Source organism: Oncorhynchus nerka, linkage group LG24 (assembly GCF_034236695.1).
Source record: "Oncorhynchus nerka isolate Pitt River linkage group LG24, Oner_Uvic_2.0, whole genome shotgun sequence".
NCBI classification, from domain to species: Eukaryota; Metazoa; Chordata; class Actinopteri; order Salmoniformes; family Salmonidae; genus Oncorhynchus; species Oncorhynchus nerka.
This window is the reverse complement of record NC_088419.1, coordinates 45,287,627-45,313,133: the sequence shown is the minus strand read 5'-3', so window position 1 is coordinate 45,313,133 and position 25,507 is coordinate 45,287,627. Positions and strand designations below refer to the sequence as shown.

The window sequence follows — 25,507 nt, the reverse complement described above, 5'->3', positions numbered from 1 at the left end:
TCTTGCCGAGGTTCAGCTTGAGGTGGTGATCCGTCATCCACACGGATATGTCTGCCAGACATGCAGAGATGCGATTCGCCACCTGGTCATCAGAAGGGGGAAAGGAGAAGATTAATTGTGTGTCGTCTGCATAGCAATGATAGGAGAGACCATGTGAGGTTATGACAGAGCCAAGTGACTTGGTGTATAGCGAGAATAGGAGAGGGCCTAGAACAGAGCCCTGGGGACACCAGTGGTGAGAGCACGTGGTGTGGAGACGGATTCTCGCCACGCCACCTGGTAGGAGCGACCTGTCAGGTAGGACGCAATCCAAGCGTGGGCCGCGCCGGGAGATGCCCAACTCGGAGAGGGTGGAGAGGAGGATCTGATGGTTCACAGTATCGAAGGCAGCCGATAGGTCTAGAAGGATGAGAGCAGAGGAGAGAGAGTTAGCTTTAGCAGTGCGGAGCGCCTCCGTGATACAGAGAAGAGCAGTCTCAGTTGAATGACTAGTCTTGAAACCTGACTGATTTGGATCAAGAAGGTCATTCTGAGAGAGATAGCGGGAGAGCTGGCCAAGGACGGCACGTTCAAGAGTTTTGGAGAGAAAAGAAAGAAGGGATACTGGTCTGTAGTTGTTGACATCGGAGGGATCGAGTGTAGGTTTTTTCAGAAGGGGTGCAACTCTCGCTCTCTTGAAGACGGAAGGGACGTAGCCAGCGGTCAGGGATGAGTTGATGAGCGAGGTGAGGTAAGGGAGAAGGTCTCCGGAAATGGTCTGGAGAAGAGAGGAGGGATAGGGTCAAGCGGGCAGGTTGTTGGGCGGCCGGCCGTCACAAGACGCGAGATTTCATCTGGAGAGAGAGGGGAGAAAGAGGTCAGAGCACAGGGTAGGGCAGTGTGAGCAGAACCAGCGGTGTCGTTTGACTTAGCAAACGAGGATCGGATGTCGTCGACCTTCTTTTCAAAATGGTTGACGAAGTCATCTGCAGAGAGGGGAGGGGGGGGGAGGAGGATTCAGGAGGGAGGAGAAGGTTGCAAAGAGCTTCCTAGGGTTAGAGGCAGATGCTTGGAATTTAGAGTGGTAGAAAGTGGCTTTAGCAGCAGAGAGAGAAGAGGAAAATGTAGAGAGGAGGGAGTGAAAGGATGTCAGGTCCGCAGGGAGGCGAGTTTTCCTCCATTTCCGCTCGGCTGCCCGGAGCCCTGTTCTGTGAGCTCGCAATGAGTCGTCGAGCCACGGAGCGGGAGGGAGGACCGAGCCGGCCTGGAGGATAGGGGACATAGAGAGTCAAAGGATGCAGAAAGGGAGGAGAGGAGGGTTGAGGAGGCAGAATCAGGAGATAGGTTGGAGAAGGTTTGAGCAGAGGGAAGAGATGATAGGATGGAAGAGGAGAGAGTAGCGGGGAGAGAGAGCGAAGGTTGGGACGGCGCGATACCATCCGAGTAGGGGCAGTGTGGGAAGTGTTGGATGAGAGCGAGAGGGAAAAGGATACAAGGTAGTGGTCGGAGACTTGGAGGGGAGTTGCAACGAGGTTAGTGGAAGAACAGCATCTAGTAAAGATGAGGTCGAGCGTATTTCCTGCCTTGTGAGTAGGGGGAAGGTGAGAGGGTGAGGTCAAAAGAGGAGAGGAGTGGAAAGAAGGAGGCAGAGAGGAATGAGTCAAAGGTAGGCGTGGGGAGGTTAAAGTCGCCCAGAACTGTGAGAGGTGAGCCGTCCTCAGGAAAGGAGCTTATCAAGGCATCAAGCTCATTGATGAACTCTCCGAGGGAACCTGGAGGGCGATAAATGATAAGGATGTTAAGCTTGAAAGGGCTGGTAACTGTGACAGCATGGAATTCAAAGGAGGCGATAGACAGATGGGTAAGGGGAGAAAGAGAGAATGACCACTTGGGAGAGATGAGGATCCCGGTGCCACCACCCCGCTGACCAGAAGCTCTCGGGGTGTGCGAGAACACGTGGGCAGACGAAGAGAGAGCAGTAGGAGTAGCAGTGTTGTCTGTGGTGATCCATGTTTCCGTCAGTGCCAAGAAGTCGAGGGACTGGAGGGAGACATAGGCGGAGATGAACTCTGCCTTGTTGGCCGCAGATCGGCAGTTCATAAATAAAAGTAGTGAAGTCAATCTCTCCTCCACTTTCAGCCAGGAGAGATTGAGAAGCATATTATTAATATTGCCTCTCTGTGTACATCCAAGGGCCAGCCGTGCTGCCCTGTTCTGAGCCAATTGCAATGTTTCTAAGTCCTTTTTTTGTGGGACCTGACCACACGACTGAACAGTAGTCAAGGTGCGACAAAACTAGAGCCTGTAGGACCTGCCTTGTTGATAGTGTTGTTAAGAAGGCAGAGAATCGCTTTATTATAGACAGACTTCTCCCCATCTTAGCTACTACTGCATCAATGTGTTTTGACCATGAAAGTTCACCATCTAGGGTTACTCCAAGCAGTTTAGTCATCTCAACTTGCTCAATTTCCACATGATTTATTACAACATTTTGTTGACGTTTAGGATTTAGTGAGTGTTATGTTCCAAATAGAACACTTTTAGTTTTAGAAATATTTAGGGCTAACTTAGACCTTGCCATCCACTCTGAAACTAACTGCAGCTCTTTGTTGAGTGTTGCAGTCATTTCAGTCACTGTAGTAGCTGACATGTATAGTGTTGAGTCATCTGCATACATAGACACTCTGGCTTTACTCAAAGTCAGTGGCATGTCGTTAGTAAACATTGAAAAAAGCAATGGGCCTAAACGACTACCCTGGGGAATTCCTGATTCTAACTGGATTATATTTGAGAGGCTTCCATTAAAGAAGGGCCTCTTGTGTTTTGTTAGACAATTAACCATTTAACCATTAACCAATTAAGCCATAACACATACAATTTCCATCAGCAGACTACTACTAACAAGAAAGCCCCCCCAATCATTTTATCATCAATTTCTCTCAGTCAATCATCAGTCATTTGTGTAAGTGCTGTGCTTCTTGAGTGTTCTTTCCTATAAGCATGTTGAAATTGGAATGGGTCACAGGGTGAAACTTGATATATGAGAAAGAAATATCCCACAGCCAGATATCATTTTCTACGAAGACTGTTCTTATTGTTCAGAGTCTGGCCCCTAAGACAAGGGTCCAATCTCGTCTCAAATGTCAACTCCAGATACTCCCATCTCAATTAAAACCCCTTCTTGACCACACGCCTGGACAAGCTCACTGAGGGGAGTGAGCCTCTAGGTCATACACTATCCCAGGATAGGTGCAACATCAGAGATGACATACAATGGTTCCAGATACTACCCCACACATCTTGTCTCAGACCTTATCTCCCTCAAGGCCAAAGGAGAGAGTGAATGGCGCAAAGACATTGTGGAGACAAGTAGTTGGTTCACCATTAATCACGCCATTCCTTCACATGGTTTAAAAATAGGTAAAGACACATTCACATGTGAAGACAAGTTCCCTCCTGTCCTCTTCTCTTTCTGATATTCTTTCTGATATTCTGCAGGGACATGTGAAAGATAAGCCTGACTTCTCCCCTCTTTGGGCCCCTGGTCACTGAGACCCAGCTGAGGGAGGAAGAGTCCAAAGGGATGCATTCTAATAATACGCATATCATATAAGCATATTATGCAGATAAGAAATCTTAATTATCTATGTTACCTAAGTAATTGTGATTCTTCCCCCACAAAATTCCCCACTATGACTCCACAATCTAAGTTTAAGCCCAGCTTTTATTCTTCCGTGAGCTCCAGATTCCAGTACCTCTCATCGTCTAATTAACATCACCAATCAAATGCTGAGGTCCCCCAACCACTAGAATAGCAGGACCTAAACAAGATGGTGGACTGAACACAGTGGTGCAGATCGCCTCAAGATAAAACATAATATTCAATATCTGTATCTTAGATTAAATATTAGCCTTTACATACTCATGGGTAGTAACCTTCAATCTGGATAACATTACAAAACAAAGCATAAGGCTAGAAAAATGTATTGACAAATATTATGAAAACAAGCGACACCCAAACATGGCAGAGAGTAAACATGGAGAATGAATCTCCAAAAGAAAACAAGACTCCTCGACGGACACAGACACCACTGGGAATGGTAAGGGTGGAAACCGATCTGTTAAAATCGATACATGACAAACTGGGTATACTTTAATTAGTCAGTAAAGATATAAAGGATCCTCGAGACGAGTGACGATAAAGCTACGACAATGGAGAAAGAAACAAACAAGCTAAAAGGGACAGTCAATAAGATTGAAATGGACGTTAATGAACTTTAAAATCTTTCTGAGAGAAGCCTTTACTTGACATACAGACTAGATCTATGAGAGAAGCTGGTACTTATTTGGATCCAAGAACAATAAGGAGAAGTTCCTGAAAGTGTGATGAAGGAATTCTTTCTTACAAGCGCTTCAGATCCCACGCGAAGCTGTCGACAAAATCCGACTCGAACATGTACACCATTTCGGACAGAGAAGACAGAGATATGAGCACCCAATCATTGCCAAATTTGCTTTCTTTAAAGATAAAATAACGGTTAAAAGCCTTGGTAAAAGTCTCGCTGTCATGAAAATAGGCATGAATGATCAGTTTCCGGAGGAAATTGCAGAACGTGGCAAAGTTCTGTACCCAATCTTCAAGGAGAATAGATTCAAAGGGAAATGTGTCGCTCTCGTATTTGATCAACTGTATATTGACAACCAAATGTTCCGAGACACAAAAACTACTCCATGGCTATTTTAAATATTACACAGTTCCCATAGAGGAGTCAAATGATGTAACACCCAATACTAGCCATGGTAGGGATTGTAATAAAAAAAATATATATAGAAAAGCAATAAAATACAACAATTGTTAAAGAAATAAACTACAACTACACTATACCATTCTAGATAGGGAATGTTGGCAAATAATTTGTATTTAACTTTCCATTTATGGTATTTTATAAATGGATAAGACAGCATTAGAAGAAAGGATAACTAGCAAAATAATAGATCTTCAAATATAAGGAACTGGAACACAAAAATATTCAATCAACATGGTAGAGATGAAACACAGCAAACTGAGGACATAGAAGGCACAGTATGTGTGGATGTACTGTGATGGAAGGTGTGGTGTGTGTTTTTGGTGTTTGGAAAAGTGTGGAGTTAAGTGAGTGAAAAAGGAAAAAGGTTGCAAATCCCAGAGCCCATGTGTGTTTGTGAGCAGGGGTTGTGAGAGAAAGCTTTCAATTTTGTGCAGATATGGGATATACATTTAAAAATAAATTAGAAGTATTGTTTATTTATTTATTGCCCTATCATGATGGAACGGTACCCAACCCTATACCCTAGACGCCCACCTGAGTGACCCATACACTTAGGAGAAGTCCTTATCTGTTTTATGGGCCTTCTGTAAGTAGCCGATATGCAGCCAAATCAGAAAGGTGAATGAGGTCAGAGACCGACTAAAGCAGCACAGCCCCCTCAAGATTCTGAGCCTGCTTAGCTTGGCAGGGTTGGTCGAACGCAGATCAGGGTGCCTTGTGAGAATTCGTCAGTGAGTGGGTAACCCGCCTCTACCATCCACTCTATTGGCTAACGTGCAATCACTGGAGAAAAAACTGGATGAACGCTGTTTGACACTATCCTAACAATGGGACATAAACATTTTTTTACATCGTGGCTGAACGATGATGCGGATCATTTACAGTTGGCTGGGTTTTCCATGCATTGTCTATTTGTTATTAACAGCTGGAATGCAATGTATAACATTAAGGTAGTCTCAAGGTATTGCTCACCTGAGGTAGAGTACCTCATGACAAGCTGTAGACCACACTATCTACCAAGAGAATTTTCATCTATATTTTCGTAGCCGTCTATTTACCACCACAAACCGATGCTGGCACTAAGACCGCACTCAACGAGCTACATATGGCCATAAGCAAACAAGAAAATGCTCATCCAGAGGAGGTGGTCCTAGTGGCCGGGGACTTTAATGTAGGCAAACTTAAATCCGTTTTACCTAATTTCTACCAGCATGTCACATATGCAACCAGAGGGAAAAAAACTCTAGACCACCTTTACTCCACACACAGAGACGTGTACCTACTGACACAATGCCCGCTTAAATCAGAAGCCAGCCACACTAATGTGTCAGAGGAAACACCGTACACCTGACGACTGTGTCAATGTGCATGTGCCCGGCCCTCCACAGGAGTCGATAGTGTGCCAGTCAAATCCTGCCCTAACCCAGACAACGCCCCACAGGTCGAGAGGCTCACCAACACCATCATTAAGTTTTCTGATGACAACGGGGATAGGTCTTATCACCAACAATGATAAGACAGCCTATAGGGACGAGGTCAAAGACCTGGCAGTGTGGTGCCAGGACAACAACCTGTCCCTCAATGTGAGCAAGACAAAGGAGATGGTCGTAGACTACAGGAAAAGGAGGGCCGGACATTCCCCTATTCAGATCAACAGGGCTGTACTGGACCGGGTCGAGAGTTTCAAGTTCCTTAGTGTACACATCACCAAAAAACTATCATGGTCCAAACACACAAAGACAGTCGTGAAGAGGGCACGACAACGCCTTTTCCCCCTCGGGAGACTGAAAAGATTTGTTATGGGTCCCCACATCCTCAAAAAGTTCTACAGCTGCACCATCCAGAGTATCCTGACCGGTTACATCACCACCTCGTATGGCAACTGCTCAGCATCCGACCACAAGGCGCTACAGAGGGTAGTGCGTACTGCCCTGTACATCACTGGGGCCAAGCTCCCTGCCATCCAGGACCTATATACTAGGCATTGTCAGAGGAAGGACCAAAAAAAAGTCGGACTCCAGTCACCCAAGTCTGTTCTCTCTACTACCACAGGGCAAGCGTTACCGGAGTGCCATGTCTAGGTCCAAAAGACTCCTTAACAGCTTCTACCCCTAAGCCATAAGACTACTGAACAATTAATCAAGTGGTCACCTGGACTATTTGCATTGACACCCCCCCCCCCCCCCCACTGTTACTCACTGTTTGCTATCTATGCATAGTTACCCCTACCTACATGTACAAATTACCTCGACTAACCTGTACCCCAGCACATTGAATCGGTACCATTATCCCCTGTATGTAGCCTCATTATTGTTATTTTATTGTGTAACTTTTTATATTTATTTTATTTTAATTAACTATCTTCTTAAAACCACATTGTTGGTTAAGGGCTTATAAGTAAGCCTTTCACTGTAAGGTGAACACCTTTTGTATTCGGCACATGAGACAAATATTTTGGGGGTTGAGTCGATTTGATTGAATCGCCATCACCTAGGACTTGACAGTGGTTAATCAAATCTCATGAGTGGCTCCGGGAGAAGTCTCTGAATAACATTGAGTGGCCCAGCCAAAGCCCGGACTTGATCCCGATCGAACATCTCTGAAGAGACCTGAAAAAAGCTGTGCAGCAATGCTCCACTTCCAACCTGACAGAGTTTGAGAGGATCTGTAGAGAAGAATGGGAGAAATTTCCCAAATACCGGCCACTCAAGGAGATTCAGAGACAGTGTGCTTAAGGTGGTTGTCCTGTTGGAAGGTGAACCTTCGCCCCAGTCTGAGATCCTGAGCGCTCTGGAGAAGGTTTTCATCAAGGATCTCTCTGTACTTTGCTCTGTTAATCTTTTCCTCGATCCTGACTAGTCTCCCAGTGCTGCTGAAAAACATGCCCACAGCATGATGCCGTCACCATCATGCTTCAGGAATGGTGCCAGGTTTCCTTCAGACATGACGCGTGGCATTCAGGCCAAAGAGTTCAATCTTGGTTTCATCAGACCAGAGAATCTTGTTTCTCATGGTTTGAGAGACTTTACGTGCCTTTTGGCAAACTCCAAGCGGGCTGTCTTGTCTTTTTACTGAGGATTGGCTTCCATCTGTCCATTCTACTATTAAGGCCTGTTTAGTGGAGTGTTGCAGAGGTGATTGTCCTTCTGGAAAGGTCTCCAATATCCACAGAGAAACTCTGGAGCTCTGCCAGAGTGACCATTTGTTCTTGGTCACCTCCCTGACCAAGGCCCTTCTCCCCTGAAAGTTCAGTTTCGCCGGATGGCTAGCTCTAGGAAGAGTCTAGGTGGAGCCTGTTACGGATACCAGTATCCTGTGTGTGTATCCTGTGTGTGTGTGTGTGTGTGTGTATCCTGTGTTCTTTTCTCTCCTTCTCCCCTCACAGGTGAAAATCATCACTCCCCAATCAGTCACCAATCCAATCATCAATCAGAAGACACACCTCCTCCTGTTTCCTACCCTATCACAGTTCCCTTCCCTTGGTTTAAAAACCCTGTCAGTTGTTTGCTCTAGAGCTCAATCTCTCTGTAAATGCCATGTCTGTAGGTCTCTGTATTTCACTCTCTCTTTGTGTATTGACCTATCTTTTGTTTGAGCACCTCCATAGCACTTTCATCACCTGTGAGTATTGTTTTGGTTATGGTGTTTGTTTGCTGGTGGGGAAACAAAGACAAGTCGTCCATGGGCATACACTACCCGTAGGTAGACTTTGTTAAATACACTAGTTAGAACTGGGCGGACCACCCACTGTATTTTTGGTTAGTTAGTTAGCTGTTGTTAAAGTAGGCTAGTCTAGCTTAGGGGTGTTTTTGAATACTTATTGTTTCTTTCCTTGGGTCCAGCTCAGCCCCTTTTCCTGCTCCCCCCCATTACTGTGTGTTTATTAATAAACCCTGAGTTTGACGGTAGATTTCAGTAGTCGTGGTTATTTCGTTCTCACTTTTACTTTGTCACAATTATAATTTGCATGAGTTGTTACGGGTCTCATTACCATCCCCCCCCCTAGACTGTCGGGCCAAAAGGGATTCGTAACAGAGCCAAACCCCTTCCATTTAAGAATGATGGAGGCCACTGTGTTCTTCGGAACCTACAGTGCTGCAGACATGTTTTGGTACCCTTCCCCAGATCTTTGCCTCGACACAATCCTGTCAGGTTTTTTACATGGACGATACATTGGAGATAATAGAAGACAAGTGTTTCCAATACAACACTATGAAAAATCTGGGAAACCATGCCTGGTATTCAGAGCTGACTTTGAAAAGGCTTTTGAATAAGTATAGTAACCATAGGTGTAAAATAGTACATAATGGCTACTTCTCAGAAGGTTTTGAACTGTCAAGAGGAGTACAAAAGGTTGTCCTCTATCAGCATTCCTATTTATTATTTCCATCAAAATGGTAGCTATTAAAATCAGATACCACAATAATATCAAGGATTTAGAAATCCAGGGCTTCATTGTAACAAAGGTGTCATTGTACGCTGATTCATGTTTTATTTTAAATCCACAATGTGGATCCCTCCACAGCCTCATAGAGGATTATTGTGTTCAACAGGCCTGGTCCTAGCAGCTCGCCTGCTGCCCTATAAGATCAACATATGCCACCCCTGTGTCATGTATAGTAGGCTATAAAGATTTGGAAAGGATTGATCGACTAGAGTAGAGTAATGCTGTGTATCATGCGCAATTAGTGCATTCCAGTAGCACTTGGAAACGAAACATCATTGCCCACTATTCACATCGAAGAGTAACAATGATCCAATCACTAGGCAGCCAGCTGCCTATAGTAGGAAACAGTTATCAACAAGCAACATATATCACACATGACAAGTCATGACCCCACGATAGTTCAAATTACAATAAACATTAACATCATCCAGTAGAACTGTATAAAGAGTGAGATAGGCTAAATGAAATTAGCTGTGTTTTGTTATTTATTAATTTAAAAAAAATAATACAAATAGCCTATAGGACAGGTCTTCACAAATTATATTATTTTTTAAAGTTGTTTTATTACTGTGTAGGTGACTCTTTCTTCTAGGCTAAATGTTTTTTTATATATATAAAAAAATATTTATGATTTATAACAGAGATGAAGACGCAACGTACAATGTTTTGCTTTTCAATAAAACCGGTCATGTTGGTATAAGAACATCGTTCTACTTTATTTTAGTACAACTTTAAAGCCTGATTTCTATTCTGTTAAGATATATTATAATGTCTTAAATATGTTTTTGAGCACCCTAGGTGGACGACCTAATGCGTTATGCACCCAACATATATGGATGTCCGGGTAAATTTCTCAAATGTCAGGTAAATTTTAAGTCTTGCCGGTCACGATATCCCGCGTCAAAATTTCCTGACGGAAACCCTGAGCAGCGCCCCGACACTGCTAAATGAGTATAGGGGAAACAATGCCTCTTCAGACACCACAATCAATGAAAGATACTACTACTGCCTTGGCTTTTATAGCCCATTCCAGCAGTAGTGAGAGGACCTGACCCGCAAGCGGTACTTTTGTTGCCAATATGTTGCTGCTCTGACTTCAAACTCAAAGGCCTCTGTTATTGTGGTTATAAAATAACTTCTATGACTCAATCAGCCATGTTGTTTAATTCTCTCTTTGAAGGAAAGTGATTGTTCCTGGTTCTTGTTCTTGGTTCTGCAATATGTGTTGGAAACTATAGTATTCTTTTCCAAGCTTTCTACGACATTACTGCTTTCTCAAGTGTGTGTCTCTGATGTCTCTTTCACTGTGGGTGGGTGGAGGAGGAAACAAAGGGAGAGGAAGAAACAAGGGAAATCTGATGTAAACTCCAACATGGTGAAAATTAAGTGTTGACAGACACAAGAAAATGACTAAGGATTTCAATTGAGGATTATTCTAAGAAACCAGGATTCCTGGAATTACATCTCTGTGTGATTGGACAAGGTGTAGGCTAAATCCCTAGCTTTGTCAATCCATTGGAAAAGAACAGTTGCTGTGCTTACTCTGAAAGTAAGAGGTATAAAAGAGGAATACTAGAGGGATGAAACTGGTTAGGGGCTAGTGGTTATAAGCCGTTTGAAAACCACCTTAAATATACATCAAATAAAATGTTATTTGTCACATGCGCCGAATTCAACAGGTGTAGTAGACCTTACTGTCAAATGCTTACTTACAAGCTAACCAAAAATGAAGTTCAAGAAATAGAGTTAAGAAAATATTTACTAAATAGTACAAACAATGTGAAAAAACACACAAAATAGCACAGTTGGTTAGGAGACGTAAAACGGCAGCCATCCCCTCCGGCGCCATTACACGCCATTACACACACACACACACACACACCCCTTCTTGCACTTGAACGTCCTGCGCACGTTGACACAAGGGAGCGAGGACAGAAATAGCCTATCACTACCATCCATTGCTTGCACAAGCTCTGGCCATGTGCAGGCAGAGGACTGAGGAGTGGTGTTAGGGAGGGAGGAGGGTAGGGTGGTCACCCCTTATTCACAGTTTCTCCCATCTTCTCTTCTGTAACATAGCTCCAGCTGACCTTAGTTAGGTAGTTAATGGATCGAAATGTTCAAACAACCTAGTTTTGCAGCAGAAGCAATTTTGCCCAAAGACAAAAGTAATGACATTGCCATAGACTTTCATGCCTTTTTTGATAAATCAGAGACTTTTCTTTCAGTCTAAATGGGTAACGCTGACGATGTGTGTGTCTCCGTGTCTGTATGTAGAAACGAGAGAAGAGGAAGCATGATAAGATCCTTCCTGAGGAGCTCTTCCCATCAGTCATCAACCTCAACCAGTTCCTCTCTCCAGAACATTACATTGACTACATCGCCTGGGACATGGCCCGGTACACCAAGAGGTATGGAGGAACCCAGATCTTGGATCAGCTTTCCCTCCCCAAGTTTTATTCTTCATCAATTAAGGGGGAAACACAACCTATACTTCTATGCCTACCACCCCTAACACTCACATGTTCACCCACCCTCTAGATTTGTTGGCGGAGTTGGTGTTAAATTGTCATAATTGGTTTCAGTTGTGATAATTGCTAAGTTTGTTTTAAAGGGTTAGACCAGGAGTTCTTAAAGAATTTCAGCCTGGGAACCAAATGAGAAATTCAGGGTTTCCTGGGACCCAAGCTCATGAAAACGTGCTCCCTTTTGGGGGCTTTAAGCAAGATTTGGTTGGGTGAGAGTGGCTCCGCACTTGACGGAGAGAACATCTTTAGTTTTACATTTAATTTCCTGCAATTCTTCACATTTTGCCATGGGTGTAAAGAAAATGTTGCTGCCATGTTAATATGATATCTGAGTGAGAGTGACTAACAAAATCAATGGGGGTCCCATGGAGGTCAGGGCACCTGCGTACGTGCCCTGCGTGCCTGGCTGGTATTCTGCCAAGATTATTACCATTTTATATAGCTGGCTAGACTAAATTACCAATCTAAAAAGTCTTAACTGACATGACTAATTGAGTGACTGTCACTGACTGACATAACAAGAGAGAACTTTAAGGTTAGACAGTTCCTCAGAGGGCTGCGGTGAAGTTCCATCTGATAGCGAATCATATTTCACAATCATGCATTAATAGCAATTTAATGTAGAACCTTTCCTTCCAATATGAATTATATTCAGTAATGGGAGTAGATGGGTGTGTAAGATGGGAGTTGGTCTTGCTCATGGCCAGGGTTTCCCTGACTTTCTGAGTAGATTACAGTTCATGCAGAATCAGGGTGTGGAGGGGTGCTCTGCTCACAATATCTGCATATCTTAATCACATGCATTGACATTTCCATCTGGTTACATAACCTACTAGCCATGCTTCTACTGCCTGTATTTACTAGCCTTATATGTTACATTATCAAACACCCTCCCACTCACTCGCTTTTATGCAAGCTCTCACTCCTAAGAAACGCATGCACACACACACACACATACACACACAAAGCCGTTAAACCTCTGTTTACTTCTTAATTTGCTATTTGTTTCTTACTTTCAGACATCTGACGTTCTGAGTAGCTCTGGGGTTTCTCGCTTGGAGGCTACCATGCTGCTCTCTGGAGGGCCAGCCTTCTAAGACAACCACAACTGTTTTTTTTAAAGCAGGAAAGAGAATGGAAGGTAAGGATTTTGGGCTCTGCTGGGGAAGAGGCAGGACAATACTGGTTCCTCAGCCAGCCTTGGTTGGCCTGTAACCTTGTCTCCTGTATGAGATGTCAGCATGACCGCTTATATAATCTGTTATCAGGCTAGTACAGCTAGGTCTTAATACTATATCTCTAGTTTTGATTAGATTGCATCTTGAGTTCAACCCCATCAAATCAAGACATGGATGGAAAAAACATTAGCGTATGATGCTTTGCATAAGAACATGGGGCTGGACTTGACAATGAAGCAAGCCTAGAGTGACTAAATTGATAAGCAGAGAAGATTGGATGGTAATCTGGATGGTAATGAAAGAGATGCTATGAGTAGAGCCTATGTTCCTCTGGTTGTTATCATACAGTGCTATAGGCCATTGTGGAATTGGAGAATTACTCCTTGATTCACCTGTCCTAAATGTGTTCAGATTCAGAAACTTAGTTGTGCCATCTCTAGAAAATTGGAGTATAAAAGTTCAACAAACATACTAAACATACCCTCCTCGGGTGGGGAGACCTTGCTGGATTTCTCACCTCAAGAGGGCACATATCAACTTACTGTTTTCCTGTGGCTTGGCTGCTCCTAGCATGACAGCCATTTTTTTTCCCCCCCTTAGCTGTTTTGTAGCTTATATAAGTGAGGAATGATGGATTAAAGATGTTGTCTTGTCATTTATGTTGTATTGTTTATTTCCAATGAATCTGCAGTGGATCTGGGTCAGGGGCTTTAGAAAGACATTGAAACCTCAAGATGGAGATGTTGCCCAACTTTTATCAGCACCTACTTTGAGAAGTTTTTTTGTTGTTGAGATTCCCTCTCCTCAACTCAGACGGGTGTGTTGAGGAATACTGTGTGGACTGTCTGTACCGTACTAACTCCACCCAGTTCATAGTGGGGAAGTGTGCTCTTGTCTATCAGCTCTACTCTCTGGGCATGATTGACAAGCCAAGGTTGCAGTTTGACACGGACTGTGTCAGGTTAAACCCTACCCTACTCCTTACTCTCGCCAGAGATTCATTTAAACATTACAGAAAGCTGACATAAGAACTTAAAGCATTCAGTACATCAAATATACATTGACTTCAGTTCTCTAACCTCTAACCTTGCGGTGCCCCCCCACCTTTACCCCCATGTAGGCTTTTTGAGAAGCTGTATGAGGACCGTGGGGGCCACCCTGTCTCTGCATTACAGGGGCTCCCAGCTGGGCCACATGGTCAAGGCCTACTGCAAGATAACCCCCTGGACACAGCACTCAAAAGACATCATGCAGACCCTGTCCTGCTACGACAGCAATGCTTTCTCAGGTAGACACCACACACACAAACCCCTACCCACACAACACACCCCTGCCCTGTAATTATGAGACCACTGCTTAACTTATCCACTAGTGAATTCCTTTCACCCCATCCTCATCCCCTCACCCCTCTCCCCTTCTCCCACTACTGTTGAACCAGTGCTCCCACTACCTCCATGCTCTCTGTCAGATAATGTGAGCCCTGCCAATTAATCTGTCTGTCCTTCCACCCACACCTGCCCCCCATGAACCTACCAACCCTGCCTCTCCCCGTTACCATGGAAACACTTGATTCGTCATCCAGACCTGAACTCTTGTTACATAACAAGATCCAGCTCTCCCCCCTCCTCCCTCTCCCATCATCTTTCATTTCCCCAAAGCTTTAAATTTCAAAGAAAATCAATGATGAGCTTGTAGACCCAGTGTACGGTGAGCGGCGACCTCTTAATAATATCATACATCAAGTGAATTGTACATACTCTCTCCCACGACCTTGCACACACACACACACACACACACACACACACACGCATGCACATACACATACACTGTGAAGGCACACTGTTAGCATTACAGTGGATACTATGGCTGTAGAGTATTCTGGTAGACAAACACTTTGTAGAGAGCTGGACATTATCCTCATAAATCAACCCTAAATGTACAGTGCATTCAGAAAGTATTCAGATCCCTTGACTTTTTCCACATTTTGTTATGTTACAGCCTTATTCTTAAATGGATTAAATACATTTTTCCCTCTTCAATCTACACACAATATCCCATAATGGCAAAGTGAATACAGTTTTTTTTTTGCACATTTATTAAAATTAGAACACAGAAATACCTCATTTACATAAGTATTCAGACCCTTTGCTATGAGACTCGAAATGTAAAATCTTTCCAACATGTAACATTTTTCCATGTTTCCATTGATCATCCTCGAGATGTTTCTACAACTTTATTGGAGTCCACCTGCGGTAAATCCAATTGATTGGACATAATTTGGATAGCACACACCTGTCTATATAAGGTCCCACAGTTGATAGTGTATGTCAGAGCGAAAACCAAGCCATGGGGTCGAAGGATGCTCCGAGACAGGATTATGTCGAGGCACAGATCTGGGGAATGGTACCAACAATTTATGCATAATTGACAATACAGTGGCCTACATCATTCTTAAATGTAAGAAGTTTATTTATTTAATCAATTTTAGAATAAGGCTGTAACGTAACAAAATGTGGATAAAGTCAAGGGGTCTGAATACTTTCCAATGCATTGTAAATGTGTCCATTTATTTATTGATTGCATTTACTGGTACCATTGTTTGAGGACCTTCTCATTTCCAACAACATTCTAGGGAATAGTTAAAGTAGAGAGCAGAGGGGTAGAATTCTCCATTGTTGTTGCCTTGGAGTACCTTAGAACAGCCAATATAGAACACAGGGGAAATCTTCAATACAGAGCACTAAGTGTTATGTTCCTGGCTTTATCCCTTCAAATCACAATGGCTCTATTTCTGACTTCACAGACCTCTGGTATTGTAGAACACTGTAGACACAGAGTTTATTAGAAAAGCTTCCCCTTGTCTCTGTTTCATATCTCTCCTGTTTAGTGGAGGATTTAATAGAGCTGTAGAAATTCCCCCGGGTCTCCCAGAGAATTTTCTTCTGAATCACCCTCACACACTCCCACGTGAAAATACTTATTCACACACGCATGCACATGTGCGCGGAGACACACACTCTCACACACACACACTCACACTCTCACACACACACACACTCTCACTCTCTCACACACACGCGTACACCCACCCACCTCCCCCATTCTATCATCACCACAAAACCCATATCTCCCTTCAGTCACACTGCCATCTTACAGAGGACAAAATGGCTTCTCAGCTCGTTAACAAACACATTATTTCCTACTCAGGACTTTAGTGAGGAATGCGACTCTGAAGTTTTTTACTGGGGGCCTTGATCGATTTACCTCAATCCTAGTGAGTAATGGGATTGATCCACTCAACAGAGGCCTGATGGGAGAGATGGTAATATTGGATTATAGGGGGAATTGTTTATTTAGATGAGATTATTATCGTTGATATTGCATCATGGTCTTTTCATATTAAAACGTTTGAGGCTCCCTAGGTTGATGTAATTGACCTTGTGTGTTGACTACATACACACAGTGTGTGTCTGTGTGTGTTTGAGTGTCTGGCTGTGTCTTCTCATCACTATCTGCTCCCTCTGCCCCTGTACACACACACACACACACACACACACACAGGGCTTTGGAGGTGAGTTATCTGATTGTGGTGGTAATGCAACTTTGGTTCAGTGAAATGACGTGCACTAAATCCACAGGGGTTATATAAGATATCCACAAAGAGCTCTGCTGGGGCCTGGCTGGTATGGAGTGAGTGGGAGAAAAAAATAGGGCTTGAGAAGTGAGTGAGAAAAGAGGGGATCAGGGGCCTGAGAGTGTGATGTACTTGAGTTCAGTAAGTGCATTCTCACTATGTTGTAGCTTCACTGTCTGCTGAGTGAGAGTGGGAATCAGGTCAATGTCCCAGTGTGGTGGCCAGGTCTTCATTAGTGAGCTTAGTGCATTGCATGTGTGTGTCTTTGTGTGTGTTGGCACGTTCCACACCTCACACTGTCCCCTGGAGAGAGAAACCCACTATACCACTAGCCATTGAGCACAACCATTTGTGTTTGATTCAAATATAAGACAAGAGTGATTATTTCACAGAAAATAATTATGTTCCTTGAGTTCTTTCAATTTAGAGTGACAAAAAAGTAGGATTGGTGTCACGTCAATGGGACATGCAGCGCTTTGTGTCACGATTCCAGAATTGAGAGATTTTAGAGAAACAACGTCGGTACATATAAGTGTCTTCTATCGGCTGAAAGCTTAAACTCTTGTTAATATAACTGCACTGTCCAATTTACAGTAGCTATTACTGCGGAGAAAATGCCATGCTATTGTTTGACGAGAGCTCCTAACAACAAAATACTTTTTTCACAGAAATAGGTTTGATAAATTCACCTCTGAAGTTCAAATGTGTATTGCTCTGATTTATCATCCAAAGGGTCCCAGAGATAACATGAAGGGTTGTTTTGTTAGATAAAATCATTTTTCATATCCTAAAAATAGTGCACGATCGATTTTGTATTTCCACTCGTTCAATTTGCAAAGAAAGGAATCTGTGAAAATGTAACCCTAAACGTTGTTTCTACCAGTCAAATCACGTTCGTATGTATTCCTCAGAGATCCTAGAACTTAGACTTCACTATATAATTAGGGGTGTATCCTATAGGACACCAAATTAGGTCAGAGAGCGACGCCTTCTTGGCACGCCGATGACGCGGCCGGTCTTCATTTGATTGACTAACTTTATCAAATAACCACCAATCGGTGTCAAACAAAGCTAGCTAGATAGCCAATGAGCTGGGCTTTATGGGAGTATCTGGAAACCCTGTATCTGTTGCAAAATGAAGGGGCTAACCTTTTGCGACTGCATGCCTTTTCCTTTTGCACAAAAATTATCAGAATATTCAGAGTTATGAAGTTATGAAAACGGATTGTTTTGCAAATGTTGAACTTATAATATGGCTATTAATACTGGAAAGCTAAATCAAAGTCCAATATACAGATTTGACGATATTCTTGCAGAAAAACGTAATATGAATGCAACTGTCTAGAGACACACACACACCAGCTCCACAACTGTTTTCAAAATTTTAAGCTTTCACTCCATTTCTCAGTTTTATACCCTAAATAAATGTTATTTGGAGAAGGACAGAAATTGCCTTGACATCACATTGTACTGTACACATGTAATCAATTACATTGGGAGCTGTGGAGGATGTACAGAACAGAGAAACTGCATTGTTTAATTAAAAAAACACAAGCTGTCACACACACACAGTTCCCTCACCTGTGTCCCATGTACAATTAACAAACATCGATGACGCACCCTAATAATATGACAAAAACTTGTTTATTTTCTTCTCATTGACGTATGTGGACTCGTGTGCCTGCGTGTGTACTTCTATTGTTTGACATTAATTCCCCTGATTTATTGAACAAATCTTCAGCTGAAAATTGCCTGTAGAAATTACCAGGGAGAGAGAGTGAGAGCGTGTAATTGCAGCCAAACACCCTCGCTTAGTGGCTAATTACCCGCCATGGCCATTAGTACATTACCACATGGCTACGGGGCAGAGAGGGAGGTGTATCTTACCAATCACACCTCGCCCCACCGCAACATGATACAACACGTGGCACATAGACGCTAAATGCACACACACATGCGCACCTGCACCAACCAAAAGATTATCTCTACAGCACCCACCTGCCACACGCCCAAACCGTGTAGTCATCATCATGATGTAGTCTGGTTTTAATTGTGTTTTCCTTTCAGTGATGCTTTCATCTCAGGAGCCCCTGGAGCTTTCATGTAGATATAGTTTGATTAGATTATACATCTTCATTGTCTCTCTCTCTATGCCCTGCCTATCTAAGGTCTTCGAAAGCCAAGTCAACAAACAGGTCACTGACCATCTCGAATCCCACTGTACCTTCTCCGCTGTGCAATCTAGTTTCCGAGCCGGTCACAGGTGCACCTCAGCCATGCTCAAGGTACTAAACGATATCATAGCCAACATTGATAAAAGACAGTACTGTGCAGCCGTCTTCATCGACCTTGCCAAGGCTTTCGACTCTGTCAATCACCATATTCTTATCGGCAGACTCAGTATCCTCGGTTTTTCAGATGACTGCCTTGCCTAGTTCACCAACTACTTTGCAGACAGAGTTCAGTGTGTCAAATCGGAGGGCATGCTGTCCGGTCCTCTGGCAGTCTCTATGGGGGTGCCACAGGGTTCAATCCTCGGGCCGACTCTTTTCTCTGTATATATCAATGATGTTGCTCTTGCTGCGGGCGATTCCCTGATCCACCTCTACGCAGACGACACCATTCTATATACATCCGGCCCGTCCTTGGACACTGTGCTATCTAACCTCCAAACGAGCTTCAATGCCATACAACACTCCTTCTGTGGCCTCCAACTGCTCTTAAACGCTAGTAAAACCAAATGCATGCTTTTCAACCGTTCGCTGCCTGCACCCGCACGCCTGACCAGCATCACCACCCTGGATGGTTCCGACCTTGAATATGTGGACATCTAGAAGTACCTAGGTGTCTGGCTAGACTGTAAACTCTCCTTCCAGACTCATATCAAACATCTCCAATCAAAAATCAAATCAAGAGTCGGCTTTCTATTCCGCAACAAAGCCTCCTTCACTCACGCCGCCAAACTTACCCTAGTAAAACTGACTATCCTACCGATCCTCGACTTCGGCGATGTCATCTACAAAATTGCTTCCAATACTCTACTCAGCAAACTGGATGCAGTTTATCACAGTGCCATCCGTTTTGTCACTAAAGCACCTTATACCACCCACCACTGCGACCTGTATGCTCTAGTCGGCTGGCCCTCGCTACATATTCGTCGCCAGACCCACTGGCTCCAGGTCATTTACAAGTCCATGCTAGGTAAAGCTCCGCCTTATCTCAGTTCACTGGTCACGATGGCAACACCCATCCGTAGCACGCGCTCCAGCAGGTGTATCTCACTGATCATCCCTAAAGCCAACACCTCATTTGGCCGCCTTTCGTTCCAGTTCTCTGCTGCCTGTGACTGGAACGAATTGCAAAAATCGCTGAAGTTGGAGACTTATCTCCCTCACCAACTTCAAACATCTGCTATCCGAGCAGCTAACCAATCGCTGCAGCTGTACATAGTCTATCGGTAAATAGCCCACCCATTTTTACCTACCTCATCCCCATACTGTTTATATTTATTTAATTTTCTGCTCTTTTGCACACCAATATCTCTACCTGTACATGACCATCTGATCATTTATCACTCCAGTGTTAATCTGCAAAATTGTAATTATTCGCCTACCTCCTCATGCCTTTTGCACACAATGTATATAGACTCCCCTTTTTTTCTACTGTGTTATTGACTTGTTAATTGTTTACTCCATGTGTAACTTTGTGTTGTCTGTTCACACTGCTATGCTTTATCTCGGCCAGGTCGCAGTTGCAAATGAGAACTTGTTCTCAACTAGCCTACCTGGTTAAATAAAGTTGAAATGAAAAAAATAAAAAATCCTCATCTTCCATTTCCCATCTTCCATTGGCACCTCAGACCAAGGTCTGATAGAAGATCGACATTCAGACGACTGACCACAGCAGAGGCTCAACTGACCAACACTAGACCAATTTGACTCTCTGTACACCTCAGTCCTGTGCATATTGTCTCCTATCTCTTCTGTCTTTTCTTTCTCTCCCTCTGTCTCTCTCTCCCTCTAACCCCCCCTTCAGTTTCAGACCGGCAGGATGCCATCAACCTGTTTTTGCAGGTGTACCAACCTTTAGAGTCTAAGCCTCACCTCTGAGAGCTGCCCACTGATTTCTACCTGCACCAGAGGAACTCTATGTCAGTGTTTCCCAACCCTGATCCTCGAGTACCCCCAACAGGACACAGTTTAGTTGGCAAACTAGTCCTTGACAAACACACATCATTCAATTCATTGAGGGCTTGATGATTAGCTGACAATTGAATCAGGTGTGCTTGTCCAGGGATATAAAAAAATGTGTACTGTTGGGGGTACTTGAGGACCAGGTTTGGGAAACACCCATGACAGGCGCAGGTGCACGCACGCATACAGTACACACACACACACAGTTTTGTACAGCTAACCTTGTGGCAACACAGAATTCAGTCCCATTGAAAATCTGATTTTCCCTAACCCCTTAACATAACGGATACGCATCATCATGGCAAGCACATAAAGTTAACCTTTTGTAGCAGCTAGAACTGATCACTTGTTTGTCAGTGACAAGTAACATGACCAGATGGACCAATAAAATTCAATTTCACATATCGCGCCAAAACGGCCCAATCACATCGTAGCAGGATTTTCTAACAGTAAAAAAAAGGTAGCTACATGCCATGACAAAAAAAGGTTTCCTAATCAACTTGAAAATAAATGGAGCCTAACGAGGTTGAGCAGGTTCAGGAGACAATACAGGCACACAGAGACAGAGCGAGTGGCCGGGTCTTCTGAAGACCACGACAAAGGAAATCCCTGGCCGCATCTCAAAGAACACTTAAGCTTCAAGCAGAGAAGAGGAGACAGTGTAATTATGGAATGTAAGCTCTGCTTACCAAAGAGGGTGGAGGTGGCTGCCTACAATAACTCTGCGTCAAACTTGAAGCATGTAATGGTACGAAAAGTACGTTTTAAATATATGTTATTTTGTTGTGTAGGTTATGTAATGTAGCTAACAAAGTGTTGCTACTAGCCAGTTTCATTCAATCTGTAGCATAATGCTAACTTTAGCTAGCCCATCCTGTTGCTAGCTAGATAGAAGCTAACCCTGACCGTCTTTACACAGCTGAAGGAACTATAAGCTGTAGTGCGGGCTACTACCGCATTGACATTATGGTGACTAGTAGCTAGCCATCCCCATAAGGTAAGTTGTTGGGGATAGCTAAAAGTTCAATTAAGGAACTTGTGAAAATAAAATAAATAACTCATTTTGAGACCTGGGATTTTTAGGTATGTGCATTATCTTTTTTTTGCATGCTTATTACCTAACGTAAACTCACTCACTTTTGTACATTGCCTTGGTCCGTACAATTGACCTTATTTTAGCGCCCAAAAAACGTAATACTTCCAGATCAACTGTAATGTCAATACCATTGTAAAACACAATGATGCCCATCATGATCATGATGCCCATCTCTGCATGATTCAAGAAGGCAATGAACTCCGTCGGGTCTTTTAAAAAATGGTGGGTGGGGAAGCGAAACTAATGCGTGGTAGTGAGAAGGAGAGATGTCATGTGGGAAAACTGCTTTTTTTCACTCGATCTGTCCAACTTATCACCTTATCGCCTCTAAAATGTAAATAAAACACTAAATAAAATGCAAATTAATTACTTAAAAATCATGTGATTTTCTTGATTTTTGTTTTAGATTCCGTCTCTCACCGTTGAAGTGTACCTATGATACAAATTACAGAACTCTACATGCTTTGTAAGTAGGAAAACCAGCAAAATCGTCAGTGTATCAAGTACTTGTTCTCCCCACTGTATATGTTGAAGAGGGTGGGGCTTAAGCTGCATCCCTGTCTAACCTGTCGTGGACATTTCCTCTATTTACCAAATCATGGGAGCAAACCACACACACAAGTCAGAGTTAGTTATCAAAGTTCATCTTTAATTATGTGAGCTCTATCACAATCCTGTGACTCTCAGGTAATTCAGTGTCTCTCAGTGAATTCTCTGAGAGCCCCCTCCACATTGCAATAGCATTTTGACTCTCAGCAGTTCAGTATCTCTAATGAAAAGTTGAGAGTCCCAACACAACGGCAAAATGGGATCCTTTATAGCAAAGATACACAGGATAAGACAGCATCGACATAATTCATTGTTCAGCTTTGTCTCGTCTCTCAAACTCAGAACCATAAACCAATCCTCCATATCAACAGGCATATATCAAATCCATCCTATCTTGACAAGATCACAGAGACACACTGACTGGCACACAGACATTGTGGAGCCAAGAGATACACGCTTGATGATCCCTTGACCTCTTCCCTCTCTGCGGCCCATGCAACTTAGTCTTGACATAGAACAGATAACTGCAACCTCGCCCCAGTATTATACAAAAATACCATTCTGATGAGAAGTAACTTATAAACATATGATGAATATAAAACATCTTACCTATGTTACCAACAAATTCTGATTATTCCCTAACAAACCCCACGGCCCTGTGGGAAGAAATGTGTGTTTTTTGCCAATTATAACCGCACACTTGTTTGTGTACATGGATTTTATAATGTCGTATGTGCATCAATTTGTATAGCAGACCCTCAGGCCAGATTGAGTCGAAGGTTTTTTTTAAATCAACAAAGCATGAGAAGACTTTGCCTTTGTTTTGATTTGTTTGGTTGTCAATTAGGGTGTGCAGGGTGAATACATGGTCTGTTATATGGTCATTTGGTAAAAAGCCCATTTGACATTTGCTCAGTACATTGTTTTCATTTAGGAAATGTATGAGTCTGCTGTTGTTGATAATGCAGAGGATTTTCCCAAGGTTGCTGTTGACGCATATCCAACGGTAGTTATTGGGGTCAACTTTGTCTCCACTTTTGTGGATTGGGGTGTTCAGTCCTTGGTTCCAAATATTGGGGAAGATTCCAGAGCTAAGAACGATTAAAGAGTTTTAGTATAGCCAATTGGAATTTGTTGTCTGTATATTTTATAATTTCATTAAGGATACCATCAACACCACATGCCTTTTTGGGTTGGAGGGTTTTTATTTTGTCCTGTAGCTCATTCAAGGTAATTGGAGAATCCAGTGGGTTCTGGTAGTCTTTAATAGTTCATTCTAAGATTTGTATTTTATTCTGTATATGTTTTTGCTCTTTATCCTTTGTTATAGAGCCAAACACATTGGAGAAGTGGTTTACCCATACGTCTCCATTTTGGATAGATAATTCTTCGTGTTGTTTAGTGTTTTCCAATTTTCCCAGAAGTGGTTAGTCTATCGAGTCTTCAATTACATTGAGCTGTTTTCTGACGTGCTGTTCCTTTTTCCGTAGTGTATTTCTGTATTGTTTTAGTGATTCACCATCGTGAAGGTCCCAAACTCAGGTTTTCCGGGTCTCTATGTTTTTGGTTGGACAGGTTTCTCAATTTCTTTCTTCGATTTTTGCATTCTTCATCAAACCATTTGTCATTGTTGTTCATTTTCTTCGGTTTTCTATTTGAGATTTTTAGATTTGATAGGGAAGCTGAGAGGTCAAATATACTGTTAAGATGTTCCACTGCCAAGTTTACACCTTCACTATTACAGTGGAATGTTTTACCCAGGAAATTGTCTAAAAGGGATTGAATTTGTTGTTGCCTAATTGTTTTTTGGTTGGTTTCCAAACTGCATTCCTTCCATCTATAGCATTCCTTGATGTTACTCAGTTCCTTTGGCTTTGATGCCTCATGATTGAGTATTGCTCTGTTCAAGTAGACTGTGACTTTGCTGTGGTCTGATAGGGGTGTCAGTGGGCTGACTGTGAACGCTCTGAGAGACTCTGGGTTGAGGTCAGTGATAAAGTAGTCTACAGTACTGCCAAGAGATGAGCTATAGGTGTACCTACCATAGGTGTCCCCTCGAAGCCAACTCTCTCTCTCTCTCTCTCTCTCTCTCTCTCTCATTCAAATCAAAGGGCTTTATTGCCATGGGAAACATAATGTATGTTTACATTGCCAAAGAAAATGAAATAGAGTAATAATACAAAATGAACAGTAAACATTACTCACAACATTTTCTAAGGAATAGAGAGATTTTAAAAGTCATATTATGGCTATGTACAGTGTTATAAAGATGTGCAAATAGTTACAGTATAAAGGGGAAATAAATAAACATAAATATGGGTTGTATTTACCACGTTGTTTGTTATTTTCTTGTGGCAACAGGTCACAAATCTTGCTTCTATGATGGTGCAGTGGTATTTCACCCAGAAGATATGGGAGTTTATTAAATTTGGATATGTTTTCAAATTCTTTGTAGCTCTGTGTACTCTGAGGGAAATATGTGTCCCAAATATGTGTCACGCCCTGGCCTTAGTATTCTGTGTTTTCGTTATTATTTTGGTTAGGCCAGGGTGTGACATGGGGATTTATGTGGTTTGTTTTGTCTGGGGTTGTTTGTAGGCATGGGATTGTGGTTAGAGTAGTACTCTAGGTAAGTCTATGGTTGCCTAGAGTGGTTCTCAATCAGAGGCAGGTGTTTATCGTTGTCTCTGATTGGGAACCATATTTAGGCAGCCATATTCTTTAGGTTTCTCTGTCCAGCGCTGCCAGAGCCTTCCTCCTCTCCAGTGCAGCCGGAGTCTCCCGCATGTCCGGCGCTGTTAGAGCTTCCGCCCCTCAGTCCAGAGGCGCCAGAGCCTTCCTCCTCTCCAGCATTGCCGGAGTCTCCAGTCTGTCCAGCGCCGCCTGAGCTGTCCGTCTGCCCAGCGCCATCTGAGCTGTCCGTCTGTCCAGCGCCGTCAGAGCCTACCTCCTCTCCAGCACAGCCAGAGTCTCCCGCCTGTCTGGCGCTGCCAGAGTTCCCACCCCTCATTCCAGAGGCGCCAGAGCCCCTCATTCCAGAGGCGCCAGAGCCCCTCATTCCAGAGGCGCCAGAGCCCCTCATTCCAGAGGCGCCA

At 43.2% G+C, this 25,507-nt stretch overlaps 1 pseudogene; it reads left to right on the top strand.

Moving 5' to 3' along the window:
• LOC115107510 (polyphosphoinositide phosphatase-like) overlaps positions 1–25,299 on the top strand; it is a 55,786-nt pseudogene extending 30,487 nt beyond the window's left edge.
• Positions 25,300–25,507: the final 208 nt, after the last annotated feature.